The sequence below is a fragment of the Notechis scutatus genome, chromosome 2 (genome assembly GCF_049901735.1).
Source record: "Notechis scutatus isolate UNSWTSFEM ecotype Mainland chromosome 2, rNotScu1.2, whole genome shotgun sequence".
Lineage (NCBI taxonomy): Eukaryota > Metazoa > Chordata > Lepidosauria > Squamata > Elapidae > Notechis > Notechis scutatus.
Window position 1 is genome coordinate 96442156 of NC_142010.1, and position 13104 is coordinate 96455259.

At 39.4% G+C, this 13104-nt stretch overlaps 1 long non-coding RNA gene across 2 annotated transcripts in view; it reads right to left on the reverse strand.

Annotated features, from left to right (window-relative positions):
* LOC148132136 (uncharacterized) overlaps nucleotides 1-9365 on the reverse strand; it is a 50507-nt gene extending 41142 nt beyond the window's left edge. For both annotated transcript variants that reach the window (XR_015747306.1, XR_015747307.1), the window contains exon 1: nucleotides 9315-9365. This is a non-coding gene — a long non-coding RNA (uncharacterized LOC148132136). The remainder of the gene's footprint in view (nucleotides 1-9314) is intronic.
* Nucleotides 9366-13104: the final 3739 nt, after the last annotated feature.

Here is a 13104-nt window from a genome sequence, read left to right on the forward strand (position 1 = left end):
CCTCTGGATAAGTCACACATTGACCCGTACGAAGTTCCCAGAGCAAACACACCCACTTTTATTCCCTGTGGGGCGTGTCACTAATTCAGCTCACTCTCTCATTCGTCCACGCCTCCTGCGCTGCAGCCCACACTTTTGCCTGCGACGCTGCCTCGCATCAAGCCAGCATTCGTCTGCTTGATTCTCTGTCAAAGGCTGCTCCAATATGCCCTCCTCCTTCTCCTGATTAGCCTCAGGCTGTCCCTCTTGGTTATCTGCCGACACCTGAGGCACAATCAGGGAAGAAGGCATTGCCGAAGAGGAAGGTCCTGGGGAGGAAGGCATTCCCAATTCCTCCTCCTCCTCATCTTCCGAATCCTCTTCCTCTAAGAATGCAGGCTCAGGACTCAGAGCCACAACATACATACATACATACATACATACATACATACATACATACATAAAAATAAATAAATAAATAAATATAAATAAATAAGATTAGAACTTGTTAGGAGGCCAAGTGCTAATTTTGAAAGTCTACTGTTTATATTAAGTTTCTTTTCTGTGGAATGAACTAGAACACATCTAAGATCACTCAAGTAAGTGTAAAAATAATAGCAACAAACTAAAAAAATAAGACAGAAGACAATACTTTAAATATTATCACTGGAGCAAGTATTTGCATATATCATAGTGCTGAGGGAACTTGAAGGGGAATAAACCCTTTAGAATCAACTCCATTTGTACTTTAATGAGCACAGCTTGTAAAATTCTTCTGCTGATTTAAAAATAAAACACAAACAATAATTGCTATAGCCATCCCCAAGTAGACAATTCTTAGAAAAGTTTGATTTATATTGCAAACCAAGTCCAATAATTCTTCAGTGGGTATCTCTTAAAGAATCATCACTGAATTCTTAACAAAGACAGATTTCATCAAGCACCAATATACATACATACATACACACACACACACACACACACACAAATACACGTGAGTGTGTGTAAATAAATAATTAAATAAATATTTTGGGAAACTGAATTAATTGTATTGGATTTTCCAAGTGTTTTTTTTTAATGCAAACTGCCATCAACTATTGTCACCTTATTGAAAATAACAAAGCTAGATAAATAGACAGATAGAAATATAGAAAAATACATGGATGAAAATGGTTTAGGAAATTAAAGGTGATTCTCACCACAATAGTATCCTAGAATAGCTGCTCATGACAAGATATTATGAATTGTATAAAAGAACATTGCAGATGCTGAATTTTTTTCTCATTTTTTTTCTCTGTTAAAATATTTAAGTTTGCTGATGACACAAGAGTGATTGGTCTCATTCGAGACAACAACGAATCTGCATACAGACAGGAGGTTATACAACTTGCTTAATGGTGTAACCAGAACAATCTGGAACTGAACACACTTAAAACTGTAAAAATGGTGATAGACTTTAGAAGAAACCCTCCCATACTACCACCTCTTACAATTCTAGACAACACAGTATCAACAGTAGAGACCTTCAAATTTCTAGGTTCTATTATATCACATGACCTAAAATGGACACCTAACATCAAAAACGTCATCAAAAAGAACCAACTCAGAAAGCTCAAACTGCCCAAGGAGCTGCTGATACAGTTCTACAGAGGAATTATTGAGTCTATCATCTGCATCTCCATAACTGTCTGTTTTGGTTCTGCAACCCAACAGGACAGACACAGACTTCAGAGGATAATCAGAACTGCAGAAAAAACAATTACTACCGAACTGCCTTCAATTGAGGACCTGTATATTGCACGAGTCAAAAAAAGGGCTGTGAAAATATTTACAGATCCCTCATGTTCCAGACATAAACTGTTTAAACTCCATCCCTCAAAATGATGCTATAGAGCACTGCACACCAGAACAACTAGACACAAGAGCATTTTTTCCCCAAAAGTCATCACTCTGCTAAATGAATAATTTCCTCAACACTGTTCAACTATTACAAAGTCTGCACTACTATTACTGTTACTCTTCTCATCACTCCTTATCACCCATCCCCCCCACTTGTGACTGTATGACTAATTTTGTCGGTTGTATCCTTACTATTTATATTGACTGTTTCCTAGTATGATTTGATTGCTTATTGTACCCTATGACTATCATTAAGTGTTGTACCTTATGATTCTTGACTCTTGATGAATGTATCTTTTCTTTTATGTATACTGAGAGTATTTGCACCAAGAAAAATTCCTTGTGTGTCCAATCACACTTGGCCAATAAAGAATTCTATTCTATTCTATTCTATTCTATTCTATTCTATTCTATTCTATTCTATTCTATTCTATTCTATAGATGATATAGATATGTTGTGACTGGAAGGATCGATCCTGCTGTGAGTTTTGACTATGATGATTCTGATGATGAAAGGCTGGAGCCTGCTGTGAATGTGGAGTCTGAATTATCAGAGGCTTCGAGTGGGGAAGCTGACAGATCGTGGTTTGACACCAGAACTAGGAGGAGACTGAAACGTCAAGCTGAGGGGAGGCGTCAAGTCAGACAGTGATTAGGGAGATTGACACGCCAATCCAGGTGATTTAAGGAGGCGTGATGAGTCTCAAACTTTGCTTGGAAGCATAGTGTTTGATGTGTCGAAAGGATACATGGGGAGCGGCCTTTGTAATTTATGGACATTCTGAATTACCAGACAGATTCCGGGAAGTCTGCCAAGGACTGGAATATAGCATTATTAACCCTTTTGTGGTCTGCTTCTGTTTTGTTTGAATGTTTGAAAACTGTGGAACTTTGTATTCTCACTTGTGAATATAGGTGAGACATAACATTTTTGCTTCCAAGCCTACAAACAAAACATCTTTAAAGCAAGATGGATTCAAATCAACTGCAGCGTTTGGTAGAACAGCAACAACAGCAAATAAACCAGCTACTGCAAAGCAATGTGACGCTTCAGAATCAGGTAACACAATTGCTGAATTATGTTTCCAGCTTACAAAGCCCTGCTGCTGCTCCCCCTGCCCCTCCTGTGAGGAAAAGCCCGGTATCCATGCCGGAGAAATTTTCTGGGCAAATGGACAGGTTCCTGGCATTTATGAGTCAATGTAAATTGTTTATCTCTCTAAGGCCTGAAGACTTCCCAACTGACCGGGCTAAAGTAGGATTTATGATCAGTTTATTAACTGGGCAGGCTGCCAATTGGGCTACTCCCTTGTTTGTTCAAGATAGCCCATTGTTGGACAATTTTCAGGGTTTTCTCCAACAAATGAGAGTGATGTTTGAGAACCCAATTAGGATACAAACTGTGGACAGACGGTTATGGGACATTAATCAGGGGAAACGTTCCCTGCAGGAATACGTTGCAGAATTTCGTTTGCTGTGTATGGACTCTAACTGGAATGAACCGGCTCATATGGCTGCATTCCAAGAAGGCTTGTCTGATGCCATCAAGGATGAGCTAGTCCATGCAGAGCGGGCTTTAACTTTGGATGCATTGATAGTTCAGTGCTTATGTATTGAAGCTCGTTTACAGCAACGTGGACACAAACGGCTCGTTATGGAACCATCTTCGTTTTCTTGGGCACAACCCACGGTTAAGGCTGAGGAGCTGATGGAGTTAGGCGCACTCCGCCCTCGCTTAACGACACGAGAACGTTCGAGAAGGTTCCAGGAAGGCTTGTGCCTTTATTGCGGGGGTCCGGGACATTTTGCAAATTCCTGCACTCGGAGAGGGATTCGCAGACCTGTGCCTGAAACCATTTCTTGGTCCGTCGGGAAACGGGGTAGGCCCGACCTCGGGGAAACCTTAGGTCGGGCACATTCTAAACCCCCATCCCAAATTGTCGAAGTAAATCCTGCCCCTCCTCGGCATTTACTTTTGGACACTCGTATCTTTTTGCAGTCCCAGAAGGAGGGAATTCCCGCCATTGCACTAGTAGATTCAGGGGCTACAACCAGCTTTCTGGACTGTGCTTTTGTTAAACATTTTGGAATTCCCTTGATTCCTGTGAATCTACCCATTAAGGTGGAAACCGTAGATGGGCGTGAACTCAAGTCGGGACCTATTCGCTGCACTACTCAGCCAGTGCATATGCTTATTGGGGATCATGAGGAGGTGATAAGTTTTTATGACACCTCGAACCTCCATCTCCCTTTGGTGCTCAGAGTATCCTGGCTGCGTTTGCACGATCCGTTGGTGGCTTGGGCGCAGAACGCCATTTCCTTTCCAAGCCTACAATGTGTGGACCACCTGAGGCATGTCTGCGCTGACCAAGATATTGCCACTCCTGCTGTCTCAATACCTTCGGAGTGTCCTCTGCGTGCTCCCGCTGGTACGACTTCCCCATCGACGCCCCGTAGGGAGGTAGCTGTTGATGACACGGTGGTCAGCGTTATTGATTCGCGATGGCTGAAGGGACGATTCCAGTACTTCGTGGGAAGACTGGAAAATGAAACGGAGATTCACTCTTGGCAGGATGTATCCAAGGTGCATGCCCCAGATCTTATTCGCATATATCATGCACAATTCCCTTCAAAACCACATCCTGATCATCAGACTCGGGGGAAGGGCCCTGCGGTGAGGGATAGTGTTGTGACTGGAAGGATTGATCCTGCTGTGAGTTTTGACTATTATGATTCTGATGATGAAAGGCTGGAGCCTGCTGTGAATGTGGAGTCTGAATTATCAGAGGCTTCGAGTGGGGAAGCTGACAGATCGTGGTTTGACGCCAGAACTAGGAGGAGACTGAAACGTCAAGCTGAGGGGAGGCGTCAAGTCAGACAGTGATTAGGGAGATTGACACGCCAATCCAGGTGATTTAAGGAGGCGTGATGAGTCTCAAACTTTGCTTGGAAGCATAGTGTTTGATGTGTTGAAAGGATACGTGGGGAGCAGCCTTTGTAATTTATGGACATTCTGAATTACCAGACAGATTCCGGGAAGTCTGCCAAGGACTGGAATATAACATTATTAACCCTTTTGTGGTCTGCTTCTGTTTTGTTTGAATGTTTGAAAACTGTGGAACTTTGTATTCTCACTTGTGAATATAGGTGAGACATAACATAGATATATACAGTATATGTAGTTAATAGTTTAATAGTACATTGTAAAAGCAGACATACAGGGAATGCTAAATTAAAAGACAAAAAAGGTGGACTTTATTTAGGAGTGTCCATAGAGAATAGCTTAAAAATAAAATCAAGACTGAAGCTCTGCCAATATTTCAGGTTCAGATGCCACCTTTTAAAGCTGGATCTTTTAAGTCCAGCTGCCATGTATTAAATAAATTAGATGATCTAGTGGCTTGGATAATGAGCATACAAGAGTTAATAGGCTTTAATGTTGTAAACCTTGGTTAAGATAACAAACTAAAAAGATTTTTAAAAAGCTTATTAATCAATTGTAAGAGGTTATACAACGAATCAAGCTGGATTTGCTTTCATATAATTAAGATGTTCAACAAGTTATGTCCATCACTTCTGCTATTTCACAGCTAGGAATTACTAAGAAAGTAAGGTAATATCCATCATTTATCCATTTATTCATGCAGGTATTTTTTCAGCTTCTATCCCATTTAAAAAATAAATCGCAGAACATTACACAGCTTGAACAATTCATTAAAAACAGCTAATGAGTTAAAAACAATTTAAAATGGTTGCAAAAAAGAATTCTAAAAATCACTTTAAATACTAAAATGTAGGACAACACTATAGGCAACTGATTAGAAAAGGAGTATAGATGGGTTTTATCCAAAAGCCTGTTTAAACATGCAGGTTTTAATTAATATTTTAAATGTAGTACAGAAATTATGAAATCATCTTTATTTGCTGTGTTATATTGTATTTCAATTTAAGCTTGTTATCTGTATTACTGGACATAGTGCTAACCATTTAATTAGTGCTAACAGTTTAATTAGAGCAGATATGATCCCGCACCGTACAATATATGTACCTTGGATTGAGAGTTGTGATAGGGGCTGCTGGGGTATTGAGTACTGAAGGCAAAAGTGTCCCTGGCTTAGGCAGTCCTTCTGATGGGTGATTGATATGATAGGATAAGGACCCATTGGCCTAGGAGTACATTGGCAGGTGGGTAGGGAAGAAGATGTTTTGCAGTGTGGGATGAGGACAGCAGAAATGTCAATATGGTGACATTTAGAGGGATATATGGCCAGAGATATGAGGCAGGGTGCTCTCAAAGAATGTGGTTCCAATTTTGGTTATTAGCCACATTCAAGCCCCATGGACTCAGTCTTTAGTCCTAGTCATCTAAGGCTGCTTGTGTTAAATATCAGGGCAGTCTTTGCCTCATTATCTATGCCATGGATAGCTAACATGGTGTGTATTATTGAAACTTGGTTGCATGAGAAGGAATAGGTAGTATTAGAGGTGCTGTTCTACAGGTCGCAGTATGAGCTCCTCTTTGTTAAATAGGGATCTAGGGATCAAATAGGACTTCTGTTTTAGCTTCCTTGCTATTTAGCAACATCCTTGCATGAGAACTTTGACTCCAGAAAATCTGAATTGTCTGTTTTCTTTAGAACAGAATAGAAGATAGCTTGTGTGTTCAACTGAAGCGTGCCTTTTCAGATGTTTTATTTGTCTTCTGGAACACTTCAGCTGAATTTAGGCTAGTACTAACCTCTAGCCTTCTTCCTAAAAAACTTATGGGATTACTTTTAGCCCAAAAAGGAAGTGATTCTTGGTGCGATCATTATTTGGAGGTCTTTATTCTTGACTACCACTTTTTTTCCTTTTATTGTATGGTATATTTTTTAGTTATTTATATACTGTTGTTTTATTTTAAAATTCTATTCACTGGCCAGAGTCGCTTTCGTAAGTGGGGGCAGCCATATACATTTAAACAAATAAATCTGCTCTGACAGTTTGGCAGATTAGCCCCACCCCCACCCCACATTCCTTCCATAAAAAGGTGTTATGTTAGCAAAAACATAACGTGATTGCACACAAGAAATATTGGTGTTAGTCAAGGGCAGTTTGACCCTTCAATGTTATTTACAGTGTTGTGCTAGTTCAATGAAATAGAGCCATTCAAGCATACACATCCTTTATATAAACCCATTTCCCCTCACTGTCATAAATTATCAGCGAAATCTTATACCCAAGCATTGGACTGGTGAGCATGTTCAATAGGTTTTGGGGGTGCTCTGTTTCTTGCCTGATGCAATCCCATTGCTTTGAGCCTTCTCTTGCACAGGGAAGTCATTTTGCCAATGAACAAGGAAATTACAGCCACTTCCTTGAATCATTATGAAAAGCCCAAGGCTTTGCTGTTGTTATTGCTTTGCAGACATATGATCAAGGTACAGGTAAGTCAGCTTAAGCTTTACAAGTACTTCCCCTCCCCCCCCATTCTATTACAGATGGTAACAAATCTGTTCATAGAAAAACAACATTGCCTTTAGGGTGCATGTAATAACTTAGTGGTTTAAATTAGTTACTAAGGGGATTGTTTAGCTGAGGCCTGCACTGATATTGGTAATGAGATGCCTGGTGTTTCTGAAGAGTTGCCTGCAGAACTCTACATTACATGACAATATCCAGTGAACAAAGTCTCCCAGTTCCAAGACTCCACAAAGTTTCGCTGATATTACAATTGTATAGTGGAGATATTAAGTTGGCAAAGTAGTTCACCACTATCTTGATTTTTAAAAAAAACAGCAGATAGTTATTAGACATGGCTATCCTACCTGATGTGTATTTACAGCCTGTGATAGACTTCCTGTTTGTACTACTGATAACAAATGAAACTAAATCATGCTTTCATTATGTAATAATTATATTAATTTTAATTATTAATGCAAGTATGGCACCAGGGAAATCTTAATAATGGTGTGCTTATAAATAATTTGTACCCTTGAAATAGGCTGAAAATTATTTGTTCTTAACAGTAGGTATATAAATATTTAATAGCAACTAGTAATGTAGTTTAGAGACTGATGTGACTGTGCCATGTTTAGCACACAAAAGGTGGTTCTCAAAGTGTACACATGCAGATATGAACATAGATAAACACATCAATTGTTTGAACCAATCTATATTCTGATCAGCAATTATCAGTTGAGGGCTTCTGTTCTAAGCAAATGTACTTTTGAAAAGAAGGCCCACTGAAAGAAGTGAACTTTTTTTTTACCAGGACATCATAGTCTGTTTTTAGTCAAAGTGATGAAACTTGCCTCATTATATCACAACACAAACTCATTTTGCACTTCTGTTGTGATATTGTGATGTGTACACAAGTAAATATGGACAGACTATTCATCACAAAATTGTGACATGTGTTTCTTCACTTGTACCCATTTTCCTCTTCCCCCTCCCCCCATGCCTATGAATAAATGTGGATATTGTTAGCTGAATATTGCATAATTTATATACAATGCCATATTGATTGGAATCCCATTCTTATAGACAAACACTTTATAGAATTATAACTTTTCTTTAGCTTTAAGAATTGTTGTAAACATAGCTATCAATGGTACAAATGAAGTTCCTCAATCCTGACAAAACAAGCTTGCAAAAATGGAACAATTCTTACCTATAAAAAGATTATGCTGTTATTTATGCTGTTTGCAGTTTCCTTAGGTTTATCTTGACAGGCCAATAATTTATTAATTTGATGTTATGGGTTAAAATTATGTATTTATATTCTTAAGAGTACTGATGCTGATTTGCCAAATATCTAGGGCAAATGTTATTTTAAAATCTGGCTTAACTGAAGACATACTTGTATTTGTAGCCTGAGGGTCACCTTTGCTGACAGTGTTTGTCAAAATGGTAATCTCGGGGAGAATTCTACAGCTACTATATTAATTCAAAGAATTGAAAGTGGCCACCTGCTGAAAGCACACCTGGAAAGTTGCAGGCTTGTCCAGCTGTTGAATGTTGATTTATAATCAGCTAATTTGACTGCAATGCTGTTCTTACTTGCCTGAGAAAAAGCTTCACTGAACTTAATGAGACTTAAGTTTTGGAAGACATATTTAACTTTGCACTATAACCAGTATCCCATCCCAGAAAATAATTCCTTTTAATAATCAGATTAATTTCTTCACTATGCAGAAATATGTATTATTAACAATTCATGATAAATTACTCCCTTCTCTCTTCCCCCATTTATATAATTACAATTTTTCCATGGTGTTAATCAAACTTCTTGTTGTAACATTGTAAGTTAAAGTTTGCCTTAAAAAGTTATTCTTCATTAGAGAAAAATAGCACATGCATTTGTTTTCATTTGTATGGCCATCCAGCTCATGATGTGTCTGGATGTCTTATAAATAAACAATTTTTAAAAATGCATATCAAAGTCATAGTCTTACCCAACTGACAAGGTGAAGTTGAGGTTTGAAGAGACGCTGAGGTATTTTGTTAATTGAAAGGTCTGATAATTGCATTGGTTTCTATGCTTATTACTTTCCTTTGATTGTACAGTTAAATTTCAGCATGCTGTTTACTATATTTTAAACTGTGAGCTATATTTTTTCTTTGCTGGGTTAATTAGTGACTTTTTAACTGCATATCTTCATTTCCTTGCAAGTTGCATGCTGTTTCAATGCTCCATTCCTTTACTGCTATGTTTGGGTAATCACTCTGTCAGAAAGCATATTAATTTCATATTAGCATAATCATTCTCATTTCAGCTTTATTAATCTAACTCTATTTGGCATTGGTTCACAGCTATTATGCCACACAAGGACATAAATACAGTCTTTCCAGCTGAGATCAAAAGGATCTTCTTTCTTACAATGGACAGTTAAGATTCCTATAAAAACTCACAAATGACATGAAAACATCAGCTTTCTTTTTTTCATCAGCTATTATATTCCATGAATTGACATCCAGAGACATGCTGTTTCTGATTCTGGAAATGATGTATATAACTTTATGCTTTATGCATATTATGCATAACTCTATGATTACTAAGAACAGCTGGTCTTCCATAGTCCACTCTGCATTGCAGGAAAATGTGCTCTCTTGAAACTTAAGCCAGCTGTGTCAGCTCATCTTAGGTTTTAGCTGTGAGAGAAAAGGTACTTGGAGTTTATCAGGATTCAGAGTGCGCAGCTAAGTGAGGCAGCACAAAGTTGGTCTTGTCTGCTAAACCTCTCACCTGAATAATAAAATTTGAATCAAAGTTGGAGTCAAGTTTGTTTGGCCACAAATAGGATTGAGTATGAATAAATGGGAACAGTAGGACAGGGACGGTGCACTTATGCATGCCCCCTTATAGATCTCTTAGGAATGGAGTGAGGTCCATGATAGACAGTTTAAGGTTAAAGTTTTGGGGGTTTGAGCAGGGGTGGGATTCTACCAGTTCACACCTATTCGCTAGAACAGGTTGTTAACATTCTAAGCAGTTCAGAGAATCAGTTGTTAGAAGAAATTACTGGCCTAATCCTGTAAGGAAGGCAGGAAGGAAACATTCTGGTGTTGCTTACAGAAACTGCCTCTCCGTTAACCCTTATTACATTCTTGGCAGGACTAGACCTCCTGTCTCAGGAACATCTCTGGAGATTTTTCCCCTCCTTTGCTGGTATTTTGCTTGTGTGGAGTGACCATTCAAAGTTACAATAGCACTGAAAAAATTGACTTTTGACCATTTTTCACACTTACAACTGTTGCAGCATCCCCACAGTAGGAGAGGCCAGGCAAAGAAATGCATGCCTCGATGTGAGTGATGTTGAGTTGGCCATGCCCAGCCAATAACATGACCACCAAGCCATGTCCACCCAGTCACATGACCACCAAGCCACACCCACCAACTAAGCCACGCCCACAGAACTGGTTGTTAAAAATTTTGAATCCCACCCTGGGTTTGAGGATGTAACAACAAAGTCAGATTCCAGGCATTGACCATTGTGTTGCTGAAGTCATATTTTCTGCAATCACATTTGGAGCAGTTTACTTTGAGTTTGTATCTATTGTTTGCCTGTGTGTTATTCTGGTTGAAGCTGAAGGGTTCTTTTTATAAAAAAAAAATTTTATATTGTGGTAACCAAAACTGGATGCAATATTCCAAGTGAGGTCTAACCAATGATAAAGTGATATCAAGATTTTGCATATTATACACATGCATACACACACGCATGCACCCATTGTCAGATAAATGTCTCATAATCCACTCTACCTTGTACATTGCATCAAAATGGATATTTTAATTATTTATTTCATTCTATAATTCTATGTAAACTACCACAATTAATGAGAACCTTGCAGGGGTTGTCTACAATCTTTTCAAACTCATGTGTAAGTGACATAAGTTTTAGCAGCTTCGATGCTTCAAATACATTCAGTTAAAGTTTGCTGGGACACTTTTGGAACAGGTTTTTCTTTGATTTAATTGGCTAGTGTTTTTTTTAAATTGTGTTTAGTCTTTTCATTTTAAATTTGTTTCATTGTAAACCATCAAGTAGCAGTTATTGATATATCCATCTTTTTTCCCAAGAATGTATGGGCACTTTCCAAGGTGGAGGCAGAGATTGTTCCAAAATCACAACCACAATTTCATAGCTGAGAGAGGATGTCAATCTGACATCCAACACATGAGCCATTTTGCCACCAGATTGTCAATTATTTGGAAGCCTGCACTCACAAACAAAAAAATATCCACACCACAAGCCAGGCAAACACCTGGGCACAAACAGATCCCCCCCCTGATACCTCCAGCTCAAACACACCCCAGCCAGGCACCCAGATGAAACCTAGCTTTCTAATAAATGATAGCCATCCATTTACTCGGAGCCAAGCCGCACTAAAAGCCTCCAATACAGGAACACAATGTTGCCAGACAATCGACAACAAAAAGCCACAAAACAGACAAAAGATATTAGAAACACCAATCAAGCAGAACACAGCAAATTCCAAGACCAATAAACACAGACCAAGACTCCCAACCAATCAGGATTAAGAAAAAAACATTGTGGCGCAGTAGAAGGCTAGCCCCAAATTTAAAACTGAAACAGCTGTAGAAGTCTGACTCACAGACGAACACAATACAGAAGCCTGATGATGGCAGATGAGATTCTGTCGAAACATTGCTACAACTTTAAATGCACAACTATAATGACGTGGGAAAATACCCGAACAAAGCTGAATACCATACATGTAAGTACCTGCGAAAACTTAAGAAAATACATACATACATATATACATACATACATACATACATATATGTGGATCTTTGGTTATTCGGGTTTTCTCCTGCGTAAAATTGGAAGTATCTAGGCAACGTGTCGATGAAGTCTCATCCATCATCTCCAGGCTTGTGTCTTTGGCTCTGTGCTTCTCAGAGTAATGTGAGCTTGCAGCTGCTTCATCCTTTTAACTGCTAGTGGGGGTGTGACTTGATTGGGTGGGGGCTTGGCTGTGTTCTGATTGGGTGGGGGTGTGTTCTGATTGGTTGGCGGTTTGGCTGTGTTCTGATTGGTTGGGGGGATGGCTGTGTTCTGATTGGCTGGGGGTGTATTCTGTTCAGGTGGGGGCTTGGTTGTGCTCAGGTTAGTCTTAGTTGCTGGGGGATTTGAGCTGGTGAGCTGTGATCCTGCTGTTTGGCTTCGTGTTCGTGGTTGTGCCGCATCTTCATGGTGGGCGTCAGTTCGCTTCATGTATGGGTTGGAGGGGTTTGAAGTGGGTAGTGATGCAGCTGCTTCTGGTCCGTGGCCGTGTCTCATCTTCTGTGTGGGTGTGAGTCTGCTTTCTACGTGGAAGTGTGGTGGTAGCATCTTGTGTGGCCCTCGTGGGTGTGGGTCTGGTGTCATTCTTCATGTTAGGTACTGGTTTGTTCATGAGGGCGGGTTTTCAAATGGCTGGTAGGCGGGAGGTATCATCTCGTTTATTCATGCTGTGTGGGTGTTTTTCTATCTCTGTGGCTTCTCTGATTATTCTGTTGTTGAAATGTTCAGTTTTGGCGATCGTTCTGGTATTTTTAAAGTTAATCTCATGTCCTGTAGCTTTGAGGTGTTGGACCAGGGAAGAGGTCGGGTTCTTCTTTTTTGATTGAGTTCTTGTGTTCTTCAATGCGTGCACTTATTCTTCTGTTAGTTTGTCCGATGTATGTGGTGGGGCAGACGGTGCAAGGGATTTCGTATACTCCTTGGTTTTCTAACTCGA